The sequence below is a fragment of the Musca autumnalis genome, unplaced genomic scaffold, assembly GCF_047663935.1.
Source record: "Musca autumnalis isolate F117 unplaced genomic scaffold, ASM4766393v1 scaffold_1, whole genome shotgun sequence".
NCBI lineage: Eukaryota > Metazoa > Arthropoda > Insecta > Diptera > Muscidae > Musca > Musca autumnalis.
In genome coordinates this window covers 318,587,417-318,604,439 of record NW_027411644.1, presented here as the reverse complement: position 1 = coordinate 318,604,439, position 17,023 = coordinate 318,587,417, and the positions used below count along the sequence as shown (strand labels likewise).

At 35.6% G+C, this 17,023-nt stretch overlaps 1 protein-coding gene across 1 annotated transcript in view; it reads left to right on the top strand.

The window, feature by feature from the left end:
* The first annotated feature begins 546 nt into the window (after positions 1 to 546).
* LOC141391501 (uncharacterized) overlaps positions 547 to 17,023 on the top strand; it is an 88,817-nt gene continuing 72,340 nt past the window's right edge. The window contains exon 1 of the mRNA XM_073964381.1: positions 547 to 652. The gene's annotated coding sequence lies outside the window, so the exon portion shown is untranslated. The remainder of the gene's footprint in view (positions 653 to 17,023) is intronic.

Below are 17,023 nucleotides of genomic sequence, written 5' to 3'. Positions count from 1 at the left end.
TTTTCCTTAAGCGAGGAATATCAAAGGACACGCAATAATTTCGTATAATAAGGATTTCATTTTGGCTGCCGATTCCTTACAGAATCGGCGAATACGAGATCTAATTTCGATAATCGCGAAAAATACAATTTACAAAGAACTAAATTCCTAACCCTGAAATTTCGAAATCTTTTCGGAAAGCATCAACTAATCTCAAACGAATTAATCAGTTTTCAAATTAATTCGGTCCAAGAATAATATGTGAAAATTTGGATTTAAAATTTAGTAGTTTGGACACAATTTGTGACAATTTTAACTAACCAGCCGCACACATAGATAAATAATCAATAATAAGAAAGTTTCCCGCTGAGGAGGGAGCAAAACCAAAGTCCTTATGGAGGACCCCCTATGGAACAATCTTTATACAATTATGAAATCAAGCCTATAAGCAATTAATCAACCATTTTAAACAATCAACCAATTTAATAACGCCAACCATGGATTCTAGTTTTAAATTCTGTTTCAATTTTGCATATTATTTTTAATCATTTGCACTATCCTGTGTTACACATAACGATTGAGCTAAGCAAACCTATATATTAAGAACATATTATTTACCCATTGATCAACCTCAGCAAGTCAACAGGCCTGATGACATCGCGGGAGTTAACTGGTGAGTTATTAAATTTATTACGTTTGCATTAGCTCATCAATCATTATTATATAAAAAAAAAATCTTAAAAAGACAACTGACACAACACTACATCGGGATATTTAGTATTTTAATTTTGTTTACGTCTTACAATCTACATTAGTTAATATATCGATAATAATTCATTCTATTGGATCATTTCTATGACCGTCAATATTAATTCATACTATTGTTTACTTAATTATTAAATATAATTATAATGAATTGTTATGTTTAAGTCATTAATATTTGCGAAAAGTAAAGGTTTGTAAGTAAGAGGTTTTTAGGGCTGAATAATAAAATCAGCATGGTAGGGTGGGTAAGCTGAGACAGTAATATACCATCTATAACTGTCCCCCATAGTAACATCATCATCTTTTATTTCCCCCTCTCCCTTCTATTTCCTCTTTTTCAAATACTATTCGTTTTCTGTTCTATCTATATAAAGAGCTACCTTATTTTAACTTTTGTGTGTACGAAACCGTGTCTACTTCCAAAGGGAAAGAACTGCCCCAAGACTGAGCACGGCCGGGGCAAGGAGGTAGCCACTCCTGGAGGAAGTAGGGCCCGCGTGGTGGTTCGTTACACTATCGAAGCACCCTTTCTTTTAGAAAGGGTCTATCGAAGCACCCTTACTTTTAGAAAGGGTCTATCGAAGCACCCTTTCTTTTAGAAAGGGTCTATCGAAGCACCCTTACTTTTAGAAAGGGTCTATCGAAGCACCCTTCCTTTTAGAAAGGGTCTATCGAAGCAAACTTTCATTTAGAAAGGGTCTATCGAAGCACCCTTTCTTTTAGAAAGGGTATATCGAAGCACCCTTTCTTTTAGAAAGGGTCTATCGAAGCACCCTTTATTTTAGAAAGGGTCTATCGAAGTACCCTTTCTTTTAGAAAGGGTCTATCGAAGCAAACTTTCATTTAGAAAGGGTCTATCGAAGCACCCTTTCTTTTAGAAAGGGTCTATCGAAGCATCCTTTCTGTTAGAAAGGGGTTTATCTAAGCAACCTTTCTTACAGAAAGGGTCTATCGAATCACCCTTCTTTTAGAAAGGGGGAATCGAATCACTCTTTCTATTATAAAGGGTCCATCGAAGAACCCTTACTTTTAGGGAGGGTCTATCGAATCACCTTTTCTTTTAGAAAAGGTCTGTCAAAGTACCCCTTCTTTTAGAAAAGGTCTGTCGAAGTACCCCTTCTTTTAGAAAGGGTCTATCGAAGCACTCCTTCTTTTAGAAAGGGTCTATCGAAGCTCCCTCTCGTTTATAAATGGTATATCAAATCACCCTTCCTTTTTGAAAGGGTCTATCGAAGCACCCTTTCTTTTAGAAAGGGTCTATCGAAGCACCCTTTGTTTTAGAAAGGGTCTATCGAAGCACCATTCCTTTAAGAAGGGTCTATAGGGTCTATAGAAGCAATTTAATTGCCCATCTATGGAACATTTGTATTTAAATTTTTTTTTAGGTTTTCCCCATCCAGCTGTCGCTTTTTTTCATATTTTTTATTATCCCAAAGATGTGCTGCATATCCTGTTTTTCATTGATGATGTCGGTATGCATGACTATGTGGATGTCAATCTGCGTCAATGTTTGTGTTTCTTTAAAAATTCTCTGCACCATTTATTTTTGGTAGTCATTTCACGATTTTATGATGCAATGTGAAAGTGAAAGGATCTTTTCTTAACTGTGGTGGTATGCCCAAAGCAAAACGACTCAACAACAATTTTCACATTATTCCAAAGCAAATAGACAACAACAAGTTCCACTACTTTCGCATATTAACCAAAGAAATTGGTAACATTGATTAACAACAACAACAATTGCCTTTAAAGAAAGTAAACAAAGAATTTTAGGAAATTTTTTGGTGGACAGCATACGGCTGAAATGTCTAAGAATTTCCTAACAATGGTACACTGATTTTCTTTTTGTATGCGACAATTTTCAGCTGCTTGTCTTTTGTTTATTCGGAAATTTTCGGTAATTAGCTCGTGCTCTGTTTTTTTGTGTTGGGTGACTAAAGCAGATGTTTTGCAAATTAATAATTCACTCAAGAAGAGATTTCAATGCGTGATTAAAAATTGTTGTTTTTTTTTTGGTTTGTAGAAAGAAGAATGTCGGCTTAGTCGTTTCAAACAAATTTGAATCGGTGACTCAGCTTGTGGTCTATTTTGCATTTTTTCATAGATTTAAAATGCGTTAGTTATCGTTGGGGATTTGATGACTTTAGTTGATGATGCTAAGACTGATTTACGGGTTTGTTTTTTAATAAAGTTGCTAAATCTGTGGTTTTCTGAGAAAGTACCTACAAAAAGTGGATTTTTGTAACATTTCAGTCATTGGCACCACGCAAATAGTCGTAAAACCCAACCGATATAATGGTGAATAACTCATGAACATGTATTATCGGACAATTTTTATAAAAATAATGGAATTAGCAGAAAATCCTTGACTTTAAATCAGTGCAACCTGAAATAAAAAATTCGATCTTTGATAACTTGGAAACGAGTAGAGATTTTTTAACAATTCAAAATATTATTTTGTAGGCTGAAAAGTTGTCTTTGAGATGGTATAGACAAATATTCCATTTACAGTACAGTACAGTTATACCGGAAAACAAAAAATGGACATTTTTAAATTGAGCATTTAAAATGATGCACCACAATAATCGATTAATTGTTGGCTTTTTGTGCCATTTTCGTAATCAGAATGGTGGAATAATTGGTTCCCTATCGTTTTCAGTAGTTTTGTAAAAAAGAATGATATTCGTGACGCACAGTGGTTCAGGAATCGATTTTCCTGGCCAAGGCCCAATTTTTTGCCGTCACCGATTGTTAATTTCTATATGGGATTCGATAGTAAACATATTGAAACTAAGGAAACCACAAAATTAGTTCAAAATATTGGAAGGTGTGGGCGTGTCGTGCTCCTAAAGACGACCATTTTTTTTCGTAATTTCAGAAAATACGTAATTTTTGCAAATTTCTAGAGAAAAATAGCTATTTATCGGAAACTATAACGGATATTATTTTTATTTGTTTTTTTATTTGGTATGTGGTTTTTATACCCTCAGCCTTTAGGCTAAAGGAGGGAATATACACTTTTATACGACCAAAAATGTGCCTCATGGAAATAATAGTTTTAGACCCCAAGTATGTTTGGACGAAATTAGTTTCAGGCAATTTTGAGTCAATTTAGCCATGTGCGTCCGTCTGTCTGGCTGGTGCGCACGATAACTCTTCGTAAACTTCGTAATATTTTGCAAAAAACTTAGTTAATTTTCGAAGATGGGCCATATCGGGTGTCTCTCTCGGGTATCTCCCCCATAAAAGCTCACAATTTTTCTGTATAATTGTTTGAACGCTAACTCTAGAAGGGAGCAATCGATTTGGTCCAAACTTTGTACATCGTTTTATTCTTTCCAGATATATATAAAGTACGAATATGGACTGTATCGATCCACTCCTTTCAGTACCTCCCACACAAAATTCGGCCCCTTTACGAATGTACAAATTTTTTTTCTGGGACAAGTCCATACATTCTGAGATAGTGGCCTACACGCTCCAGGAAAATTGCTAAACTACAAGATAACTCTCGCAGGAAGTTTCTGATTGGTTCAAACTTTGTACATCGTATTATTGCAGCCAGTCATGTATTAGATTAATATAGATTATGTCGGTCCTCTCCTTCGGGTATCTCCCACACAAAATTCGGAGAAAAATTAAGTTTAAGAGCTCCTTTTGAAAGGTTTTGATTTTTTCAGCAAGTTGTCCGTGCGGCCGGGCCCCTTTACGACTGAGGCAAGTCTATACATCCTGCAATAATGGCCTAAAAGCTCCAAGAACACAGGGTGTTTCTGATTGGTCAAAACATAGTATGTATATCGTATTATCCAGTCATGTATCATATTGGAATATGGACTATATTGGTCCCGTCCTTCGAGTACCTCCCACACAAAATTGGGAATTAATTTGATTTTGTTTTTCAAAAGGTTGTTTCACGGTCCCTATTAATTGCAACTGTAAAATTTTTTCGGAGTAAGTCCATACTGCCAAAAGCTCTAAAAAATCCTGCCGTCACATACTAAAATGGCTAGTGTACAAGATAACTCTCAAACTTGACATTTTTCTTCCAACCTCAGTTTAACGAAATTAAATTTTTCGAGTTCTCTATAAATCACACGTTTACTTACTATAATTTGTTGGTATGTGTCAATGATTTGGTATAGCTCCATATCTCGGTACCTACAGATTCCACGTATTTTGAAGCAAACTCATGATATAAAGTCAATATATTTATTAAATGTGCAGTGCACATGTGCACCACGAACTGTAATTTTTTAATTAACAAAAAGTTGTTGTTTTTGTCAAAAACTCGCGTGCCGACGGTGAGCGTTGAACACACAACCCTAGGATTTATAGTCGGACACACACACACTGTGCCACCGTCCTCATTACTTAGTGAGGAGTAAAGTAAGTAGGTCTACCTTGTACATTTTTTAAGAAGTAATCCATTAATTTTTAGATTACTTGTAATGCGAAGAGAAGATAGTTTACATTACTTTGTAAAGGGTTACGTAATGACTACCGGATCCAAATTTTTGCTGGGTAAATGTCTAAAATGTACCTAAAATGTTTAAAATGCCACAAAAAGAACATCCTAATACGCCTGAAGATCGGCTTAACCACCCGTAAAACGTAGCGTAATGGTTGGATGCGTGGGACTTCGGTAGACTCCTAATTTTCAATGTATCTCTTAGGTCATGAAAGCTCAACTCGAAAGAGAATTAATTAATTAAATAAAAATGACCTTCGCCTTAATAAGGCAAAAATAAAATAATTTCAGCATGAGCCAGGATGTGATTCGAACATGGGTCTCCGACAACTGAGTGTCAATGTAGCCGGCGTCTTAGCGTTCGGATCCACCATCAACTTGTCAAAACTCTAGTAGACAATAATTGATGATCAAAAATCTTCTGATATAGAAGAGCAATTACTAATGACTAGACAGCGGAATTTTATGCAACCCCTACTTTTGATCCGATTTATGTCAAATTTTGAGACTGGGCATATTTTTGGCTTCTGATTATATTGCAATCGAAACATATGACATATGCAAAATTATGCAAAATGCATAAATTTTTGCCTATGCAAAATTTATGCATTTTACATATTTTCTTATGCAACAAATATTTCAATAATAGGTACAAAAATGTTTGTGTGTACAATTTTTTTGTTTAAAATTCTCTTCAGACAAGTCAATAAAATAGAGAAATGTATAACCACTGCCACAACCTTCAAAATACCGAAAATCGGGATGTACCGTTCTATGGGGGCTATATGAACCCTGGACCTATACCGACAAATTTAATGTGAAAAGTTTTCTATCCCCAAGGAAGACTTAATACCAAATTTCAGCCATTTCGGAGGGATATTGAGACCACAACCTTCAAAATACCGAAAATGGGGAGGTACCGTTCTATGGGCACTATATGAAGACGTGGACCTATACCGACAAATTTCAGATGGAAAGTTTTGTACCCACAGCGAAGACAAAATGCCAAATTTCAGTCATTTCGGTGGGATATTGAGGTACACTTCTATGGGGGCTATATGAAGACGTGAGCCTATACCGACAAATTTCAGGTGGAGTGTTTGATACCCCCAACGAGGACCAACTACCAATTTTCAGTCATTTCGGTGGGATATTGAGGCTACAATTTTCAAAATACCGAATATCGGTAGGTACCGTTCTATGGGGGCTATATGAAGACGTGGACATATGCGGACAGATTTCAGTTGTAAAGTAGCATACCCCTAACGAAGACTTAATACCAAATTTCAACCATTTTGGTGGGATATTTAGACCACAAATTCTTGAATATATGTTTGCATATGGTTTTGCATATGCTCATTTTATGCAGATATGTACAAATTTGTCAAAATATGCACGATATGCAAAATATGCAAACATTTCTGGGCCTAATTCGTTTTATTTTGTAATAAAACTAGTTTCTGTCTAATCAGATTTTCTCTACGACCATCCTAACCATATATGCATTTGCATGGGATTCCGCTGTCTACTAATGACGTAGGAATAAAACTTACCATAGTATTTGTAAACATTGAAAAATGGGATTACCAAGCAGGTCTATAGGAAAAGTTTGGAGTTTCAATTAACTGACATAATTTCGCATATGCATTACAAAGCTTTGCCTTCGTCTGCCACAAAAGCTAACTGTAGCTAGTTCGGTTAAAAATTTAGCTAAAATCCTCAAAATACCGAAAATAGGGGGTTCCGTTATATGGGGGCTATACCAAAACATGGACCTGTGTTATCAATTTTTGGTGGAGATGTTTCGGGAACCTCAAATGTCAAAGATTACAGCTAGTTGAGTGAAAAAATTAGCTAAATTACCCAAAATTCCTTAAATCGGGAGGTACCGTTATATTGGGGCTATACCAAACGTGGTCCTATCTTGCCAATTTTTAGTGGGGAAGTTTTTTGGTCATTAAGAACCTCAAATGCAAAAATTCAGCTAGTTCGGTCAGAAATGTAGCTAGAATACGTTATATGGAGGCTATATAAAACGTGGCCATCCTCGAACTTGACCTTCCTATGGAAAAAAGACAACCTTTTTTTTGGTATTAAACTACGATTAATGACAAAAATTTTAAGTCCTATTTAACCCACTTAGTGGCGAGAATTTTTTTTTTTTGCGAGAAAGCTTAAAATTTTATATGAAAATGATATTTTTGAGACATTCTAAGCATTTTTTTTTAAATAACTTTTTTCTCTAAAACGTATAGTTTTCCTGCAATCGGGCCTTCTTTTAAAAGTGCCGAAGACTTTGCAGGGTAATATTAGTATATTCTTACATACCAATCCCTTGGTTTTTGATTGAGGAAATACTCTTACTAAATTCCTAACAAATCCCTGACTTTAGATGAATGTAACATTTATGATTAACTTTTTATCGCATATTTAAATTCTTCCTCAAGTCGAAAATTACAAAAAGTCGATTTTTTGAATTGCTTGCGTTTTAGGCCAATTGCGTGGAAATAAATAAATAAAAAATAAAGCTTTATAAGCATGGAATGATAGATAGCAGACAATACTATAACAAAATTCTAAAAGCCCACGAAAATGTCTGAGTTTTACGTTAAATTTTGCAACCATTTTCGGTGGCGTTTATACGGCCTGTGGCTTTACGTGGGTTAAATGCCATCTTAAACGTTTTTACACCAGAGCCTATTATCCAGATTGTCTAAATGAAACGTTAACATCATCTAAAAATAGTGGGCTAAAATAATTGTGCGCCTAAAAGTATGCACTGTTTAATGTGTTCAGAACACAACCATTCGCTGTGTTATTTAGGCTTCGTTTACATTAGCTTTTAATTCGAAGGAAATTGGTTAGGGAAACATGCCATAATATATCTATATATATATAAATGGTGTAAAAAATGTATAGTAATTCATAAAATGAGAACGGCTAGGCCGATTTCTGTAAAATTTTTTGTCAGTTATTCGTATTTTCGAGGAGAAGGTCTTTACGGAAGAAAATTTTGGAAAATCTCTCTGGAAAAGTCGGAAAATTGGAAAAAATCGAAAATTGAGTTTTTGTATGAAATTTTATTCCTTAATAGCGAGACGAAGTTCGCCGGGTCCGCTAGTTTAATATATTTCCATTGGGAAAAATTGAAAATATTTCCCCGTATTTGCTTTCTTCACTACAATATTTTGAGAGACTGAGATTAACGTTAATATTGATAAATAACATTATTATTATTAGAGTTTTAGAATTACATATATAAATAGGTTAGGGGATTCTCTAATTGCGTTCATCGATTATAAAAAAATTGAAAAATCCGAAATTCCAGCTTCAAAATGTTAGCACCCACTATAAGTGGATGCAGTGGATATATCAAACAATTACACACAAGGATTACTTTTTTCAATGGATATTCCTTAATTCTTTCTTGCAGCACAGGTCTACACATTGCGTGGTTTAGACATAAATGGAGATAAAACAAAAAAAAAACTTGTTGGCTTCGACACATTTTTAACATTTGTTTACATTGATATCAATACAACATCTTCTAAACTACTTCATTTCATAGAAATATACTTATATTTACTCAGCTTCAACACCTTTTTAAAATATTCTCACATTTTTATTTTGTAAAAAACATGTTATTTATTATTATTAACTTTTATTCATTCACAATTTCTTGATTTGTTTTTAGTCTATATTAAAACAACACTTCAACTTGTTTTTTCAAATCATTTTCTTCACCAGGATTAATGGGAGATTGGGGTGTCTGGGGTACGTATCCAGTTGTCGGCCGATATACAGTTGGTGTTCGGGGAACAGGGTTGTATGTCCATTGATAATTTGGATAGTATACGACTGGATATTGTTGACCAGGTTGAATAGAAGGATAATGCAGTTGCGGATAGTAGTATGTTGTTGTTCTTGGTACAGCAGATCCAAATATTGCAGGTATAAGGTTTGTCAATTTGTTTCCTGTGGGAATGGAAACATGTGAAGAAGCACCATTGACAATTGAGATAATGGCTGCAATGCCAATAACACCAAAGTAAACAGAACTCCAGAATCTCATTTCAAATTACGTTTAGGATACTGAAGCTTCGAAATGAAACTGAAGAAAACAATTGTAAGCTTGAGTGGTTTTATCCAGGTGTTCTGAACTCGTGGGTGATACTGACAATAAATAAACAACATCTCATTCTGTGATAACCTTTTATGTGTTTTGTTGCTTTAATAATTCAATTTTATTCCTCCATTCATATTTAACCGCAAAACACAAAAAAGAAACAAAAACAATATCCACATTATGGGTATGAGTCTGATTATCGGCAATAGTATCTTTAATGCTGTATTACTCATCAATGGACTTTCTCAAACCAATGAGAGATTGTCTCAAAGGTGTGTGTCATCGTCGGGTTTTATTAAGTGACAGTCGATTTTATTCGAAATTGCATTATAAAGAAATTTGAAAATATTAACTGGAATCCAATAAGACGCCAACCGAACAATGAATAATGGTCTAATAGGCTTTTGTGTTGTGTTGGAGTATTGTATTTAATTGCCGGAAGAATTTGCCAATGACATTTTCATAGAAAATTATGCACAATTAAACCAAGTCAATATGGCACAAACTAAATAAGAACAGAGAAAAATGTTTAAAAGCAATTTTATTGCATGCAATCTTATTTAGATGGCGTTATATGGAACTTTTTGTTCCATTAGCCGAACTAAGAAGATTTTCCAAACGTATCGATCTTCTATTATACGTCTCCAAATTTTGGATGCCATGTTTTGTGACATCATCTTCAACTTGGTCTTTCCATTGGCGTCTGGGTCGTATATTGTCAGATGGCTTTTATTCATACGGCTTTCTGGCGATGGCATCCTTATTTATCCATTCTGTTTACATGACCTAGACAACGCAACTGTTTTAGCTCGATACGTTTTACCGTATAACGATGTCGGCCGGCTGGTCCAGTTCGTGGTATACGAAGTGGTTGTTCACAGTCAACGCATATTGGGCCATAAATTTTTCGAAGAATTTTTTCCTCGAACACACCAAGTTTTGCCTCATCAGCTTTCGCAAGTATTCATGCTTCAGATTCAGATATAAACGAGAGCAAGAGAGTGGCAGTTTTCTTCTTATCTTTATGTCGAAACTGATATTGATTGTTTCATCAAATTTGTACACGCAGAAAAATATACGTTAGAAATATGTTTGGATCCAAACAAATAATTGTTTGGGACTAATTGCAAACAAATATATGTTTGGATCCAAACATAATTTGTTTGTGTCCAAACAAATATATGTTAGCAACATTTTGTAACATATCTCAATTTTATTTGTTTGGGTACCAACATATTTTTATACCCTACACCACTATGTGGAAAGGGTACTTATTATAAGTTTGCTTTGGTAAAAATTCATGTAACACCGCGAAATATTCGTTGGAGACCCCCAATCTTCATATTTTGACGAGATAAACCGATTTTGAGATGCGTGTCCGTCCGTCATTACATAGAAAAAAATTATCGATTTTCCGTCGATAAATAAATTGTCATATTGACGAAATTCGATCAAATTATTTGATCACAAAGTAAAAACACAACTGATGAAATATTTCACATATTGACTAAAATATTTATCGATTTTTTATATTGAACTGATAAAATATTTCACATATTGACACAAATATTTAACAAAATATTCCACATTGTGCTTGAGAAAAACAACATATTTTCTTGATGAACCCCCGAACCCCGCAAACGTTTTAAGGACCATGATCTGCGAATCTGCACCTGGAATGTTCGCACTCTTTATAGAGACGGTGCAGTTTACGCATTGGCAGATATACTTGAAAAGTACAAGGCCGACATTGCTGACATACGGGAAATACGATGGATTGGGAAAGGCGTCTCAACAACATCCAAAGGTGACGCACTGTATTAATCATGAGTTTGTTTGCGGATTTGTAGTTGGTCGGAGGTTAAAACATCTGGTCTCCAGCTTCAACCCAGTGAATGAAAGACTCGCTGAAATTCGATTAAAAGCTAAATTCTTGAACTTCAGCTTTATTTGAGCTCATGCTCCCACTGTTGAAAAGGACGAACAGACCAGATATATATAGATATATTTTACGAGCGCTTAGAAGAAACATATGACCGTTTCCCTGCGCATGACATTAAAATCATTCTAGGCGATTTTAATGCCCAAAATTGGAAAGGAGAATATCTTTGGCCCAACAATCGGGAAATTCAGTCTCCACAGCGAAACATCTGCCAATGTGATAGATGAAAGACATGCATAGAGCGTGTTGGATGTGCGATCGTTTCGAGGTGCAAACATAGACTCGGACCACTACCTTATTGCAGCAAAGGTACGTACCAGATTAAACGTAGCAAATAAAGTGGGAACAGACACAACACGGAAGTTGGACATCGGTAAGCTGCAATCACAACAGATAGCCACAGCCACATGTTACTTGCTTATGCTGATGATATAGACATCATGGGACGATCAGTAAAAGAAGTAACCGATACCTTTATGAAGGTCGAAGGAGAATCTGCTAAAGTGGGTCTGGTTTAAACTGCGAGAAGACCAAGTTGTTGGTGTCGACGCGCAATGCGTCCATTGAGCTCGGACCAACTGTTGAAGTTGGTTCCTATAATTTTGAGGTAGTAAAAGACTTCGTAAACACAACAAATGACATCAGTTGTGAAATAGAAATAAAACGAAGAATTGTATTGGCCAACAGATGCTACTTTGGCTTAAGTAAGCACTTTAAAAACAAAGTCACAACTCGTCAAACAAAAAATACGCTTTACAAAACACTGATACTACCCGTGCTGATGTATGGTTCCGAAGCCTCGGTACTTGCGCAAGCAGATAAGGCAGTGCTTGGTGTGTTTGAGAGAAAAATTCTTCGAAAGATCTACGGACCAATCTGTGATAACGGCGAATATCGACGTCGCATGAACCACGAGCTGTATCAGGTATACAACGACATCAGTATAGATGAACGTATCGAGATGCAGCGATTGCATTGGCTAGGTCATATTATAAGCATGAGCGATGATGAACCCGTTTAAAAGGCGTATAAATTCGGGCCTCTTGGCGGCGCACGCAGAATTGGCAGGCCAAAGAACAGATGGCGCAAGCAAGTGGATGAAGATATGACAAGGCGCGGTATTCCAGAAAGCGAAGCACTAAACAGAGAGAATTGGAGATCTTTTCTTACTTCGGTCTATGGAACAATTTAATTTAATAATTTAACATTTGTGGTTCCCAGTTGTCACAAAACATCCTCCATTTAATGGTACCTTCCGATTTTCGGTATTTGGAGGATATTAGCTATAATATTTAACCGAATTACCTGTAATTTGCCGTTTGAGTTTTCCAGTGGGCACAATATATAAAAATTCTCAACATTGGTTTTGGTATAGCCCCATATAAGGGTACCCCCTTCTTTTATGTGTTTTGATCATCTGTAATTCAACATTTGAGGTTCGCAGGGGTCACAAAATCTGTGTTCAGTAAGATAAGTATCTCCCACAGCTAACTAAGCAAGTAAGTAAATTATTACCGTGGACCACAATAATATCAAAATTATTCTAGAAGTAATCGTTTTAAAGCGAAGATTTATGAACTTTTGAGGGGAAGGAGCCACCGTGGTAAGCACGTCCGCTTTGCACTCAGACCAGAACAACAAAATTTTCGGCGATGGCAAATCCCCTCAGAATTATGTTGGCTTACATTTAATATAAGAGAAGTCCCTATTATCCTTTCGGGAATGTTGTGAAAACAGATGAATGTGGGGAAGATATCCAAAGGAGTAGACCAATATAGTTTCTATTACGATTTATTCCATAATTATGTTCATTAGACAAATGGACAAGCACTGAAGTCCAAATTTGTCATAAACTGATTACGGTGCGCCGTAACTAACTTTAACTGAAAGGGGCTTACACCTGGAAAGTTTTTGTGGCAAAATCCTGAAAACCTAAAATAAAGCTAAAAATGTGAAATTTGACCGCGATTTATTTGAAAATCCTTCCGACGATTTTTTTGTTTTTTGATTTTTATCATCTATAAACATTAGTTGTGTCTTTTTACGTGATAATTAGTAATAATTATTACTAATGTTGCAGATTTTGACAGTTGTATAAAGGAAAAGTTGCTGAAAAAAATGTTTCAGCAACATTTCGTAAGTTAAAAGACACACCTATTGTAGATTCATAACCCGCAAAAACTTTCGATGTGTAAGCACCTTTCATTTGAAGTTAATTAAGGGGCACCGTGTGATTTGATAGAAAAACCATTTATTATATTTAATAAAATAACGATTATATGGTCAATTTATTAGATTAATTTATTATTTAATGCTTTGCGCGGTGAACCTTATCGCATCTATTGGAACATATAAAGATTAATGATTTAAAGCGAATCACTCCAAGCTTCTTATCATCGCAAAGCAAAATATTTAAATTGGTTTTCTGTTGAGAAATAAAATTTAGTTGAATGACGATTATCAACACCGGTGGACACACTGAGGTGAGAACAGATTTTGAACGAAATAAATTTTGTGAAGAACCAAATAAAGGTCTGGACATTTCAGCTGATTTGCTTTCAATTGTGGTTATTGTGGCTGGCAATAACAAAAACCAACACATAAAAAACGCATTACCAACAATAATAGGTCAAATTAAGAAGCTTATAATTTATCGTTGGAGTTGAGCTGAATGGTCGACATTTTTTTTGTAGTTGTAATACTGTAATTGCAAAATTGTAATTCAACTCCAACGAGAAACTAATTAAAATTAATATTAAAAAAAAATTATCATTGCACTAACATTCAAGATTTTCAATAAAATGCTTATAATTTCGGCAATTACGATATTTTTTCGGTTAGGTTTGAGAATGCGCAGCTGCTGTAATGGCAGCAACTCCACTCGGGGACCCTGAGGTCCATTGAGATCATCCTGGTTATTGAAAGAGGGTTAATTGTAGAGATGATTATAGATATAGGAACGGGTTACGCAACCACAACATTGCGCGACCCACTTGCTAAATGTACCAAATAAACACAGCAGACGTACGACACACGACTTAATTAAAGACACACACTGAACACAGCAAAACAGAAGAAACAATTTACTGAACACAGTTCATTAAGGAAAGCGTACATCACAAAAAGTCAAATGACCAGCGACAAACGAAGAAAAGTCACATTCACTGCAGTTGCTCTCCTCAGTAAAGTTGCCTAGAAGAAAATCCCTTACGCTGTAGTTGTTCTTCTCAGCGAAGTCTTAGAAGTTAAATAATTAGAAGTTTTGTGAGGTTAAAATAAGTAAAAAAGTATCAGTCGGTTTTGCCGACTTAGATATACCCTCAGCCTGTATATATTGAAATAATTTTTATACCCTCAGCCTTTAGGCTAATGAGGGTATTTACACTTTGATACGACCAAAAATGTGCCTCATCGAAATAATGGTTTTAGACCCCAAGTATGTTTGTACGATATCCGTTTCAGACAATTTTGAGTAGATCTAACAATGTCCGTCCGTCTGTCTGTCGGTCTGTCTGGCTGGCTGGTGCGCACGATAACTCTCGAACGGATCAATCGATTCGGTTCAAATTTTGGGTATCGAAATATTTTGTCCATATTCGATTTAAGTTCGAAGATGGTCCATACAGGTCCACTCCTTCAGGTACCTCCACCACAAATGTTCAAAAATTGTCGCAAAACTTGTGCGCACGATAACTCTTGCAGGGAATAACCGATTTGGTCCATACTTTGCACATCGTGTAATTTATACCAAACTTAGATGAGGTTCCAATATGGACTCAATCGGTCCACTCCTTTGGGTACCGCCCACACAAAATTTTGGAAAAGTTCAGTTTAGGACCTGGTCTCGAATCGCTTTGATTTTTGCTCACGCAAGTTGTATTCGCTGTCCTCTATACGACGCTGTAAGTTTCATTAGGGGCAAGTCCATACTTCCTGAGAAAATAGCCTGAAATTTACGAAAAACCTTTTGATACCGTGTGTATTGGTTGTAGCGTAATATTTTCGAAATATTTTGTCCAAACTTAGTTCAAGTTCAAAGATAGATTATATCGGTCCACTCCTTCCGGTACCTCCCCCACAAAAGTTCGAAAATGTTCGGAAAATTTGTGCGTACGATAACTCTTGAAGGGACTAACCGATTTGGTCCATACTTTGCACATTATGAAATTTCTACCTGACTTAGATGAGGTTCCAATATGGACTCAACCGGTAATGTCTACCAGATATATATCAGGTTCGAATATGGACTATATTTGTCCACTCCATCCCGTACCTCCCACACAAGATTTTTGATAAGTTCACTTTAAGTCCTGCTATTGAATCACTTTGATTTTTGTTGCAGGGGCAAGTCCATACTTCTTGAGAAAACAGCCCGTAGGGTGTAAAAACTCCCTATAGCACCCCCATGGTCTATGTCGGTCCATTCCTTTTAGTACGTTTTCCTCAAAATTTTTGAACTTTAATCCTAATCAACATTTTTGTCGGTTCATACGACCAAAATTTTGTAACCCCCTAAATACATAAGTTTTTTTTGGGAAAAAAAGTGTTTCAATTTGCACAGGCTGAGGGTATATCTCTGTCGGCTCAGCTGACTGATACTTTCTTACTTGTTTTTTTTTTTTTTTTCAAAAAACCTATGTATTTAGGGTTTTTTTTTAAATGTTGGGAATTTGAACCGACAAAAATGTTCATTAGGATTAGAGATCAAAAGTTTTTCGGAGGAGATGCTAAAAGGAATGGATCTACATTGACCATTATGGAAGTGAATCTCCAGCCACTACATATCGCTCATTTACTCAAAGAGTGACATAACTCAAAAAATGCGTTTTCTGTGTTAGCACTTTCTATTTTTTCTACGACTTCTACTTTATCTTGTGTCAAATTTTCAATCTGATATCTCTAAAACTCGACGAGTTACAGCTCATTTAATACGAGTTTCGCATAATTCACTTCAAATCATGCTTGATCACTTCAAATCATGCTTGATCATGCACAGAAATTTAGCACTGATATCTGGCTATCTGGTTGCAAAATATGGTCCAAACAGTTATTTTAGTTTTAGTGTAATAATATTTTGTTTTTCAAAATAGTCGGGCTTAATCCCATAGTCGTTGTTTTAATATTTTATTAAAACAACTTTAATTTATTAGTGGGAAAAAATTTGGCGATGTTTACCAAGGGGTAAGGCAGGGAATACTATAGTTTCAGATCTCGCCACAGATCTTCATCAGTTCCCTTATTTCTTGTTTTTCAACAAGAAACTTTTTATACCCAAGTGTCAATTGCTAGCTCAAATAGATACGTGCGCAAAGAAACACTCTGATCGAGAGTTTCTTTGGCACTACCTAAACTCTAGCAACTTCACTTGCAAACAAATCCAAATTTTTCCCACTGCTATGCGTTCGTCGATTCTCGACGAAAAAGCACATAACTAGTTTCTTGGTATTGCATACTACAGCAATAAACAACATTTTGACGGTGCCCGGTCTCACAATTAGGAGGGTTGGCGTTTTTTGTTTGGGATGACGACTTCTATTTTGTTTTTCAAAATAGTCAGACTTAATCCCATAGTCGTTGTTTTAATATTTTATTAAAACAACTTTAATTTATTAGTGGGAAAAAATTGGCGATGTTTACCAAGGGGTAAGGCAGGGAATACTATAGTTTCAACAAACTAGTTATGTGCTTTTTCGTCGAGAATCGACGAACGCATAGCAGTGGGAAAAATTTGGATTTGTTT